The sequence below is a fragment of the Colobus angolensis genome, unplaced genomic scaffold (assembly GCF_000951035.1).
Source record: "Colobus angolensis palliatus isolate OR3802 unplaced genomic scaffold, Cang.pa_1.0 Scaffold84, whole genome shotgun sequence".
Taxonomy (NCBI): Eukaryota; Metazoa; Chordata; class Mammalia; order Primates; family Cercopithecidae; genus Colobus; species Colobus angolensis.
In genome coordinates, this window is record NW_012122265.1 from 5,496,139 (window position 1) to 5,509,550 (window position 13,412).

Consider the following 13,412-nt stretch of genomic DNA (forward strand, 5'->3'; position numbering starts at 1 on the left):
ACCTCAGTTCAAAATGCAGAAATCACCGGTCTTCTGTGTCCTTTGCGCTGGGAGTTGGAGACTGCAGCTGTTCCTATTCGGCCATCTTGCTCCGCCCCCCTTACCCACTTTTTAATGGGGTTGTTTTCCTCATGTAAATTTGTTGAAGTACTGTATAGATTCTGGATATTAGACCTTTGTCAGATACAAAATTTGTAAATATTTTCTCCCATTCTGTAGGTTGTTTGTTTACTATGTTGATAGTAACAACATAGTTGTTTCTGTGAAAGAACATAACTCTTTATTTTGGTGTGCAGAGTTCTTTAGTTTAATTAAATCCCATTTGTTAATTTTTGCTTTTGTTGCAATTGCTTTTGGCATCATCATTATGAAATCTTTGCCCATGCCTATGTCCTGAATGGTATTGTCTACGTTGTCTTCCAGAGTTTTTATACTTTTGGGTTTTACATTTAAGTCCTCAATTCATCTTGAATTAATATTTGTCTATGGTGTAAGAAAGGGGTCCAGGTTCAATCTTCTGCATATGGCTAGCCAGTTCTCCCAGCTCCTTTTGCTGAATAGGGAATCATTTCCTCATTACTTGTTTTTGTCAGGTTCCTGGAAGATCAGCAGTTGCAGGTGTGCAATCTTATTTCTGGGTTCTCTATTCTGTTCCATTGGCCTATGTGTCTGTTTGGTTTTTTTTTTGTATCAGTACCATGCTGTTTTGGTTACTGTAGCCCTATAGTATAATTTGAAGTTGGGTAGCATGATGCCTCCAGCTTTGTTCTTTTTGCTTAGTATTGCCTTGGGTACTTGGGCTCTTTTTTGGTTTCATATGAATTTTAAAATCATTTTTTTCCAGTTCTATGAAGTATCTAAATGATAGTTTGATAGGAATAGCGTTGAATCTGTAAATTGCTTTGGGCAGTATGGCCATTTTAACAATATTGATTCTTCCTATCCATGAACATGGAATGCTTTCCATTTGTTTGTATCATCTCTGATTTCCTTTAGCAGTGGTTTATAGTTTTTCTTGTAGAGATCTTTCACCTCTCTGGCTAGCTGTGTTTGTAGGTATTTTATCCTTTTTGTGGCAGTTGTGAATGTGAGTTCATTTTTAATTTGGCTCTCGGCTTGACCATTACTGGTGTATAGATATGGTAGTGATTTTTGCACATTAGTTTTGTATTCTCAGACTTTGGTGAGTTTGTTAATCAACTTAAGCTTTTGGGCTGAGATAATGGGGTTTTCTAGATATAGGATCAGGTCTTCTGCAAACAGGGCTATTTTGACTTATTCTCTTTCTATTTGAACACCTTTATTTCTTTCTCTTTCATAATTACCTTGGCCAGGACTTCCAATACTATGTTGAATAGGAGTGGTGAGAAAGGACATCCTTGTTCTATGCCAGTTTTTAAGGGGAATACTTCCAACTTCTGCCCATTCAATATGATGTTGGCTGTGGGTTTGTCATAGATGGCTCTTATTATTTGGAGGTATGTTTTTCCAGTAAGTAGTTTATTGGGAATTTTTTAACATGAAGAGATTTGAATTTTATCACAAGTCTTTTCTGAATCTATTGAGGTAATCATGTGATTTTGTCTTTAGTCCTGTTTATGTGATGAATCACATTTATTGACTTGTATATGTTGAACCAGTCTTGCATCCCAGTGATAAAGCCTACTTGATCATGGTAGAAAAGCTTTTTGATGTGCTGCTGGATTAGATTTGCCAGTATTTTGTTGAGGATTTATGCATCATTGCTCATCAGGGATATCGGCCTGAAATTTTCTTTTTTGTTGTTTCTCTGCCAGGTTTTGCTATTGGGATCATGCTGGTCTTGTAGAATGAGTTAGGGAAGAGTCCCTCCTCCTCATTTTTTGGAGTAGTTTCAGTAGGAATGGTCCAGCTCTTTGTACATCTGGTAGAATTCAGCTGTGAATCCATCTGGTCCTGGGCTTTTTTTTTGTTTGGTAGGCTGTTTATTTTTGCCTCAATTTCATAGCTTATTATTGGTCTGTTCAGGGATTCAATTTCTTTCTGATTCAGTCTTGCCAATGCCCTTTATATGTTTCTCTTGTCTGATTGCCATAGCCAGGATTTCCAGTACTGTGTTGAATAACAATGGTGAAAGTGGGCATCCTCGATAGGCTTTCAGTTTCTCCTCTTGCACTATGATACTAGCTATGAGTCTGACATATATAGCTTTTACTATGTTGAGGTATGCTCATTCTATACTTAGTTTTTTGAGGATTTTTATCCTCAAGGGAGGTTGAATTCTACCAAATGCTTTTCCAGTATCAGTTGAAATAATCATATGATTTTTGTCCTTCATTCTGTTGACATGATGTATCAAATTGATGGATTTGCACATGTTGAATCATTCTTGAATCCCTGAGATAAATTCTGCTTGCTTATGATGAATGAGCTTTTCAATGTGTTGTTGAATTTGGTTTTCTAGTATTTTGTTGAGGATATTTTTCATCAATATTCATCAGAGATATTGGCATATAGTTTCCTTTTTTTTTTTTTTTTCTGAAGTGTCTTTTTATGGTTTGGTATGAGGGTAATAATGGCCTCACAGAATGGGTTTGGAAGTATTAAGCATTTCCTCCTCCTATTATTTTTTGGAATACTTTGAGTAGGACTGATATTAGTTCTTGTTTAAATGTTTGTTTTAGCAATGAAGGCACTGGGGCCCAGGCTTTTTTAAAGTGAGAGACTTCTTTTATGGCTTTGATCTTGTTGCTTGTTATTTACCTGTTCAGGTTTCGGATTTCTTCATAGTTCAATCAGCACAGCACTGGGTCTCAATTTTGGTAGGCTGGATGTTTCTAGGAATTTATTCATTTCTTCTAGATTTTCCAGGTTCAAAAAACTGAAATAATATGAAGTATCTTCTCTGACCACAATGTAGTTAGAAATCAATAAGAGGAATTTTAGAAACTACAAAAACACATGGAAATTAAAAAACATGCTTCTAAATGACCAGTAGGTCAATGAAGAAATTAAGAAGGAAATTGAAAAATTTCTTTGGCATATCATTGCTTATAGTAGTCACTAATGATTCTTTAAATGACTGTGGTATCAGTTGTAATGTCTCCCTTTTCATCTCTGATTTATTTGAGACTTCTCTCTTTCTTTCTTAGTAAGTCTGACTAAAGGTTTGTCAATTTTATTTTTTTAAAACATATTTTTGTCTCACTAATCTTTTGTATTTTTTTCTTGAAACAAATGATAATGGAAATATAACATACCAAAACCTATGCAATACTGTGAAAGCAGTACTTAAGAGGAAAGCTTATAGCTATAAATGCCCACATGAAAAAAAGAAGAAAAACTTCAAATAAGGAACCTAACAATGCATCTTAAAGAACTAGAAAAGAGCAAACTAAATCCAAAATTAGTAGAAGAAAAGACATAATACAGATCTGAACAGAAATATGTTATAGTTATTGTTTTTAATTGGTTCATTTTTTAGTCTTTCTGCTTAAGAGTAGTTTACACACCACAGTTACTGTGTTGTAATATTCTGTGTTTTTCTGCGTACTTACCATGACCAGTGAGTTTTGTGCCTTCAGATGATTTCTTCTCATTAGCATCCTTTTTTTATTTATTGAAATACTCACTTTAGTATTTCTTGTAGGACAGTCTGGTGGTGATGAAATCCTTCAGCTTTTGTTTGTCTGGGAAAGTCGTTATTTCTCCTTCATGTTTGAAGGATGTTTTCACTGGATATACTATTCTAGGGTAGAAGTTTTTTTCCTTCAGTACTTTAAATATGTCATGCTGCTCTCTCCTGGCCTATAAATTTTCCACTGAAAAGTCTGCTGCCAGACATAGTGGAATTCCATTGTATGTTATTTGTTTCTTTTCTCTTGCTGCTTTTCAGATCATTTCTTTAACATTGATCATTGGGAATTTTATTATTGGATGTCTTGAGGTAGTCTTTGGGTTAAATCTGTTTGGTGTCCTATAACTTTCATGTACTTAAATATTGATATCTTTCTCTAGGTTTGGAAAGTTTCCTGTTATTATCCCTTTGAATAAACTTTCTATCCCTATCTCTTTCTCCCCCTTCTCTTTAAGGCCAACAACTCTTAGATTCCCCTTTCTGAGGCTATTGTCTGGATCCTGCAGGTGTACTTCATTATTTTTTATTATTTTCTGTTTTATCTTCTCTGACTGTGCGTTTTCAAATAGCCTGTCTTCAAGCTCACCAATTCTGTTTTCTTCTTGTTCAATTCTGCTATTAAAAGACTGACACATTCTTCAGTATGTCAGTTGCATCTTTCAGCTCCAAAATTTCTGCTTGATTCGTTTAAATTATACCAGTGTCTTTGTTAAATTTATCTGATAGGATTCTGAATTCCTTCTGTTTTATTTATTTTTTGTTTGTTTGTTTCCTCAACACAGCTGTTTAAAATTCTCTGTCTGCAAAGTCACAAGTGTTTGTTTCTCCAGGATTGTTTCCTGGTGCCTTATTTAGTTTGTTTGGTGAGGTCATGTTTTCCTGGATGATCTTAATGCATTTTGGTATTTGTCTGTGTCTGGGTATTGAAGAGTTAGTATTTACTGTAGTCTTAGTCTGGGCTTGTTTGTACCCATCCTAACTTTCCAGGTATTTGAATGGACTTGGGTGGTGTGATCAGAGTCGTATCTGCATTAGGGGACACCCCAAGCTCAGTAACACTGCTTCCTGCAGACTTGTAGAGATATTGCCTTGGTGGTCTTGGATAAGATCCAGTACAATTCTCTGGATTACCGGGCAGAGATACTTGCTTACTTCCCTTACTTTCTCTCAGACAAATGAGTCTCTCACTCTGTTCTGAGCTGCCTGAAGCTGGAGATATGGTGATACAAGCACCTCTGTAACCACCACCACTGGGACTGCGCTGGGTGGACCTGAAGCCAGCACAGCACTGGGTCTCACCCAAAGCCCACTGTAACCACTGCCTAGCTATTGGCTATATTTGCTCAGGGCCCTTGGACTCTACAATCAGAAGCTGGCAAAGCCAGCCATGCTTGTGTCCTTCCCTTCGGGGCAGTGAGTTCCCTTAGGCCCCGGGTGAGTCCAGAGGTGCCATCTGGGATCCAGGGACTAGAGTTCTGTCCAGTGTTCTCTAGTACTGAGGCTAAGCTGGTGCTAAACATGAACTGCAATTCTTCCCACTCTTCCCTCACCTTTCCACAGGTAGAGGAACCTCACCCTGTGGCCACCACCATAGGCCCATGAGAAGTACTGCCAGGCTACTGTCAATGTTCTCTTAAGGCCCAAGGGCTCTTCAGTCAGCTCATGGTGAATGCTGCTATGCCTAGGACTCACTCCTCAGGGCAGTGGGCTCCCCTGTGTCTCAAGGCAGGTTCAGAAAAGCCATTCAAGAACCAAGGCCTGAAATTGCAGACTGCTAGAGCCCAACTGTTGCTGTACCACCCTGTGGCTGAGCTAAGGTACAAGACAGAGCTCCTTTTAATTTACCTCTGCTTTTCTCAGGCAGGAGGAACTTTGTCCTGTAGTCGCCACAGCTGGAAATGTGCTGAGTCTCACCTGAAGCCAGCAAGTCTTGGAGTCTCACCCAAGGTCCACAGTGTATTATGTGGATATTACTGCTGGTTATTCAGGGACCAAGGGCTCTTTAGTCAGCAGGGGATTGTTCCTTTCCTTCAAGGCAAGGTTCCCTTCTGGTTCATAGTGTGTCTAGAAATATTGTCTGTGCGCTGGGGTCTGGAAAGGGGGCCTCGCAACTCTGATTGGTGTCCTATCCTACTGTGGCGAGCTGATATCCAATATGCAAGACAATGTCTTCTTAGTCTTCTTTCTCCTCTCCTCAGGTGGAAGAAAAGGGTCTTTTTTGGGGGCTGTGGGCTATACAGCCTGGGGGTAGGAGAGAGGTGGCACAAGCACTCCCTTAACCACTCCAGCTGTTATCTTAATAGGTTGTGTGCCACCCTCTTCCACGTCCACTGGCTCTGAGTCTAGTTCAAGAGTAGGTCTCGTGTAGAAGTTACACTCTTTATTGCCTAGGCTACCTTTTAAGTTTATTTACAGCCCTAGAGCACTTTAGCCTGTGGTGGTGAGGCTTGCCAGAACTCACATTCTGACCATTGGGATGGGTGATTCCCTTCTGGCTAGGGCTGGTTTTAATACTCCCTCTGTGGGTGGGTATCAGCTGAGTTCAGTCCGGTGTTGTTTTCTGCTCTGATAGGGCAGCACTGAGTTCAACACAGTGTCTCACAATTGCTGCACTCGCCCTCTCTTAAGCGCACAGATTCTCTCTCCATGCCAAATGGCTGCTGCCAGGAAATGGGGGAGGGGTGGCATCAGCAATTCAAGACATTTTTCCTACCCTCTTAAGTGCCTCTTTCAGCCATATGAAGTTAAAACCAGGTACTGTGAGTGCTCACTTGATTTTTGGTTCTTATGAAGGTGCTTTTTTTGTGTCTGTGTAGATATTTGATAAATTTTGTGTTTCTGATCAGTGGAGCCTTCTATTTAGGCTATCTTGCTCTGTGACCCTCAACAGCTTGTTTTCAAGATCACTGATTCTTTCCTCTGCTTGATTCATTCTGCTGTTGAGTGTCCCTAATGAGCTTTTCAGTTAAACAAATGGATTTCTCAGTTCCAAGATTTCTGTTTGATTTTTTTTACATTATTATTATTATTTTTCAAGACAGAGTCTTGCTCTGTCATCCAGGCTGGCCTGCAGTAGCGCAATCTCAGCTCACTGCATCCTCTGCCTCCCAGGTTCAAGTGATTCTCCTGCCTTAGCCTCCTGAGTAACTGGGATTACAGGCACCTGCCACCATGCCTGGCTAATTTTTGTGTTTTTAGTAGAGATGGGATTTCACCATGTTGGCCAGGCTGGTCTTGAACCCCTGACCTCAGTTGATCCGCCCACCTCAGCCTCCCAAAGTGCTGGGATTATAGGCGTGAGCCACTGTACCCATTATTTTAATCTCCATTAAATGTCTCTGACAAATTTCTGAATTGCTTTTCTGTATTATGTTAGAGATCATTAAGTTTCCTTAAAATTGTTTTTTTGTTTTGTTTTGTTTTTGAATTGTTGGTCAGAGTTCACATATCACTATCTTCTTTGGATCAATTACTGGTCTCTTGCTTTGTCTGTTTTGGGAGGTATTGGTTTTGTTTGCCGTTGTTTCTTGTGGATGTACATTTGTGTATTCATTGAAAGATTAGTTATTCCAGTTTTCTCTGTTTGGCTTGGTTTGTTTTTTATTGACTATGTTTGCCTTGAGATTTTTTTTGTAATTTATCTGTTGATTGTTTTTACTTTCTGCTTGGTCACTTCCTCCTTCTTAGCACTAGATGGCATCTTATGCCCAAGTTTGTCTTAGTTCCAGTATAGTAAATAATCAGAGTACTTCTGTCCCAAATTGGGGAGGTTCTAGTTGTGCTATCACATAGTGTGGGAAGGCTGGCTAGAAGTTTGCGTCCAGGGACTTGTGTAACAAACCTCCTATAGTGTGGTGCTACTGAACAGTCACTCTGATCTGGCATCTCCTTTGATCAAGTTACAGAGCAGAGTTTCTAGGGCTAGAGGTTGGTAGTTCTGTCTCCCTACTTTGATTATTCTCAGGAATATTTCTCCTTTCTGGCACTCCTGATGCTTCCCACGAGTTAAAGCAAAGACAGGTCTCTTTTTTTTGCTCCCCACCAACCCAAGATGGTGGGGAAGCTGGTTGTCTAACTCAGTATCATTTTTCCAGGGTAGAAATATAACTGGGGGTGGGAGACATTTTTTGCACACTTGGTGTCAGTAGGTTGTGGGTAGGAGCATTGTGGATGTGGGAGTCTGATTCTCTTACTGTCTGCTCAGAATTTTTTCACTTTTCTGTAACTGTGGGACCTGTCTTATCCTTATGTTTGAGTTCTGTGATATTGCTAGTTATAATCTTGTGCTATATATTGGTTTTTGGTTTTCTGGGGTTGGGGGAGGGTTGGGGAGGACTGAAGCCAGTTTGCTTCTGCAATGTCATTGGAATTGGATGTTATTAAATGCCTGGAATTAACATCTTGACAATATTGTCTTCCTATCCATAGACATGGAATATCTCTCCAGTTATTTAGTTATTTTTTCCGCTCATCAGAGTTTTGTAGTTTTCTTCATATAGATCTCATACATCTTATACACATTTTGTTAGTTTTATACCTATTTTAGTATATGGCATTGTGTTTTTAATTTCAAATTCCAGTTCTTCATTGCTAGCACTGTAGTCTCCTCTTATCTACAGTTTCACTTTCTGTGGCTACAGTTACCTGTTGCCAACTATAGACTGTAAATATTAAATGGAAAATTCCAGAAATAAATAATTCATAAGTTTTAAATTGTGCACTGTTCTAAGTAGCATAATGAAATTTTGCACCATCCCACTCCATCCCTTCTGGGATGTGAATCATCCCTTTGTCCAGCGTATTCACACTATATACACTCACTGCCCTTGAGTCATGGACATAGTCTGCTTCTGACTTCCAAGCATCAACACTGTCATGACTTGATGAACTAGGATCATGTGAAGCAGATGATCCTCCTTCTGATGTTTTGTCAGAAGGTCAGTAGTAGCCTAATGCTATATCACAATGCCTATATCATTCACCTCACTTCATCTCATCCTGTAGCCATTTTATTATCTTGTGTCATCACAGGAAGAAGAAGGGTGAGTACAGACAATGACATATTTTGAGACAGAGATACCACATTTGTATAACTTTTATTTCAGCATATTGTTATAATTGTTCTATTTTATTATTGGTTATTGTTGTTAATTTTTTACTACACCTTATTTATAAATTAAAGTCTCTGATAGATGTGTATATGTAGGAAAAAAACAGTATATATAGGTTTTAGTACAGTGGTTTTAGGCATCCACTAGTACTCTTAGAATGTATTCCCCACAGATAAAGGGGGATTACTGTGTATAGACAAGTGATTGACTTTCATATATTAACCTTACAGTCTTGCTACAATTATTTCCACTCTTGCTTATTATTTACACTCATATCTTCATAAGATTTGTGGAAATCAAAAGTGTTATTTTAGGTAATTGTCTGTAATTCTTCAACTTCTACTTCATAATCCCTAATGGTCCCACTGAAGTGTTTTCCCAAGAAATGCTGTGGGGAAAAGTTATGCCAGAGGTTTCAGTGATAAAAGATTGGAACTAACTTAATGATTACAGAATGCCCTAAGGGTGTAAAAAGGCAAATATAATTCATAAAGATGTCTGATTTTTAAAAGAAACTGCACATACACTCATATCATTTGTCAACATATTTTCAAAATAAAAATTTTTTATTTTTATTTTTCTCAGAATAGTTGGTTTTCTATATCATGCTGTTTAATTAAAATGCATGTTTATATTTTTTACTCTATTGTTCAAGCATCCTACTTCATGTAAATCTGATGCTTTAAAATATTAAATGATAAAAAATTCAATCAATGGAAAATTATGAATATTATTCATCTTAAAAAAATTTACAAAGGACCCCACCACAGGATTAGTTTTAGTAATAATTCATATTAGTGATTTCAAAACTGATTTTAAAAATGAAAATCAGTACTTATTTACCCTTATAAGGAATAAAGCTATTTCAGAAAATGCAGGAGAAAAACATCAGGATTTCTTTTTAGTCCTTTGCAGTGACTATGAATGAATTTAAAAAATTATTTCAGCTAGGAATAACAATACGTAGTTTTATAAAGTCGGCCAGTGTGCCTACACCTACTAAAAATAATATTTAAGTTAGCATGTTATTTACCTAAGATTCATCATATCTTTACATTTCCCCCATATTGTAAGGCATTTTTTCCATCCTACTTCAGATTTTTTTTTTTAGAATGTAGTGCTACCTGGATTACAGAGAAATTTTGTATAATAAAAGCTTCTAAAATTTTTTATCATTTGTAAGTAAATATTGGCAAAATCAAATGCAGTATATGATAAAATGCATTCTCTTAACATATAGTCTTGCAAGTATAGGAAACTTTACTACTTTGAGAACAATATTTAAATATGAAGATGGAATAACATTCTTATGAATTAATTTTAAAACCTTTTGTGTTTATTTTTAGGAAACAGTGAGTTTGATTTCGATGTGGATATTTTGGAAGACTACATGAAACAAATGCATTTTACATGGTTTCTCAGTAATGTCTGTGACAGATTTACTTCTGAACCTCTTGGACATGGTGCAGTAAAAAAAAAAAAAAAACAGTTAATTGGAACAATATAAAAGTTGTATTAATGGGATTAATTGAAGAAGATTGGCTAGATACATTGGCTACAGTTATTAAGTTAAAGGTAAACTATAAGAATTATGTCAAAGTTGCTAATAAAAGGAAGGGAAGTAGAACTTAAAGAAGAAGGAGCAGATCTGGTTATTGCAATAACTCACATGAAATGGGGAAATGATACAAGGCTTGCCCAAAGAGCAGAAGGGGTCAGTTTGATTCCAGGAGGCCATGATCATGATTATGGAATCAGTAAGCTGAATGAAACTTGGATTGTCAAAAGTGGATCCGATTTTAAAAACTTAACAAAAATAAATATAAGAAGACTCTTTGGTGCATCTTTCCGATATGTATTTGAGAAAGTGGACATTTTGAATTATTTGGAAGAAGATTCATATATTAAAACAATAGTAAAAGATTTTACTCAAAACATACAGGTACGTGAATATTGCTTATACTATTTAGCAAAGTACAGATTGATCACGTTCACATTTATTGGACAATACATTAACGTGGTGGCATATGATTAATGACTAACCAACACTGTAGAAGGCATATTTAATCAGAATAAATTATTGCTAGTTTTAGATTTATTGGATTTTAACTTTTATAATCAATTTATACTTCATTTTGGCTTTATAAGTAACAGGAATTTAGATCTGCTTTAATGTTTGAACTTACATTACCTATCATTATGAAAATATTTTTAAGCACTCAAACTCTGCAATTATTTATTTATTGAATAAAGGGATTAGTACTCAAATTTAAGAAGCACTGGGTTAACAATGGAAAAGGTGAATTTTACATCAGCTTGTAATGAGAAAATGTACTTTTTCTTGCCTTCTGTCCTTCTTAACTACCTGAAATGTTGAGTGGTTTGTAATCATGCCACTTAAACTTTTACACACATTTGAAGCCTTGAGGTTTGTCTTTTTTCCAGGGCTCCCTACACATTGGAAAATCCGTGTGTGTGTGTGTGTGTGCATGCATGTGCACGTGGGTGTGTGAGTGTGTGACATTTGCAAGAGCTGATGGACAATATGAGCCACGTTCTATTTACATTTATTCATACATTATCACATATAACTTCTGGTGCCTCAGTTAGCTCTGTGGGAATGGAGCACTCTGTTTTGATTAGGGTCTAAATATTAATGGATGGCTTCATGTTTGGGTCAGCTTGGTATCATGAATATTAGATATTTTGTAGTAGTTTTCTGGTTCTTGAAAGTGTAGATAGGGGCTCCTAAAATTTATGATAACCTGGCTCATTAAATGGCTCTGAAAACTAAATAATTGTTGAAATGTGCAGTATTTTGATATCCCTTTAGTACTTTCATATTTGGAGAGGAAGAATTGCAAAAATGTATCTGATTTTGAGGTGGAGGTGAATAAATGATCAAGAGGAGAAAAGGTAATTAAAAAATGAGAAATGTTGGTTTTTAGATAACTTTTTTCTTTTCATAATTTATTTTTTATTTTTATTTTATTTTATTTTAATTATACTTTAAGTTCTGGGGTACATGTATAGAATATGCAGTTTTGTTACATAGGTGTATACTTGCCATGATGGTTTGCTGCACCCATGAATCCCTCACCTACATTAGATATTTCTCTGAATGTTATCCCTCCCCTAGCCCTCCACCCACTGACAGGCCCTGGTGTGTGATGTTCCCCTCCCTGTGTCCATGTGTTCTCGTTGTTCAACTCCCACTTATGAGTGAGAACATGCAGTGTTTGGTTTTCTGATCTTGTGATAGTTTGCTGAGAATGATGGTTTCCAGCTGCATCCATGTCCCTGCAAAGGGCATGAACTCATCCTTTTTTATGGCTGCATCATATTCCATGGTGTATATGTGCCACATTTTCTTAATCAAGTCTATCCTTGATGGACATTTGGGTTGGTTCCAAGTCTTTGCTATTGTGAATAGTGCCACAATAAACATAACGTGTGCATGTGTCTTTATCATAGAATGATTTATAATCCTTTTGGTATATGCCCAGTAATGGGATTGCTGAGTCAAATGGTATTTCTAGTTCTAGATCCTTGAGGAGTCGCTACACTGTCTTCCACAACGATTGAATTTACACTCCCACCAATAGTGTAAAAGCATTCCTATTTCTCCACATCCTCACCAGATCTGTTGTTTCCTGACTTTTTAATGATTACCATTCTAACTGTCATGAGATGGTATCTCATTGTGGTTTTGATTTACATGTCTCTAATGAGTAGTGATGATGAGCATTTTTTCATAAGTTTGTTGACTGCATAAATGTCTTCTTTTGAGAAGTATCTGTTCATATCCTTTGCCAATTTTTTGATGGGGTTGTTTGCTTTTTTTCTTGTAAATTTGTCTAAGTTCTTTGTAAATTCTGGATATTAACCCTTTGTCAGATGGATAGACAGCAAACATTTTCTCCCATTCTGTAGCTTGCCTATTCACTCTGCTGATAGTTTCTTTTGCTTTGCAGAAGTTCTTTAGTTTAATTAGATCCTGTTTGTCAATTTTGACTTTTGTTGCCATTGCTTTTCGTGTTTTAGACATGAAGTCTTTGCCCATGCCTGTGTCCTGAATGGTATTGCCAAGGTTTTCTTCTAGGATTTTTATGGTGCTAGGTCTTACAGTTAAGTCTTTGATCCATCTTGAGATGTTTTTTGTATAAGGTGTAAGGAAGGGGTCCAGTTTCAGTTTTCTGCATATGGCTAGCCAGTTTTCCCAACACCACTTATTAAATAGGGACTCTTTTCTCCATTGCTTGTGTGTGTCAGGTTTGTCAAAGTTCAGATGGTTGTAGATGTGTGGTGTTATTTCTGAGGCCTCCGTTTGTTCCATTGGTCAGTATATCTGTTTTTGTACCAGTACCATGCTGTTTTTGTTACTGTAGCCTTGTAGTATAGATTGAAGTCAGGTAGCATGATGCCTCCAGCTTTGTTCTTCTTGCCCAGGATTGTCTTGGTTATCCAGACTCTTGATTGTTTCCATATGAAGTTTAAAGTAGTTTTTTTTTTCCAATTCTGTGAAGAAAGTCAGTGGTAGCTTGATGGGGATAGCATTGAATCTATAAATTACTTTGGACAGTATGGCCATTTCACATTATTGATTATTCCTATCCATGAGCATGGGATGTTTTTCCATTTGTTTGTGTCCTCTCTTGTTTGCTTGAGCAGTGGTTTGTAGTTCT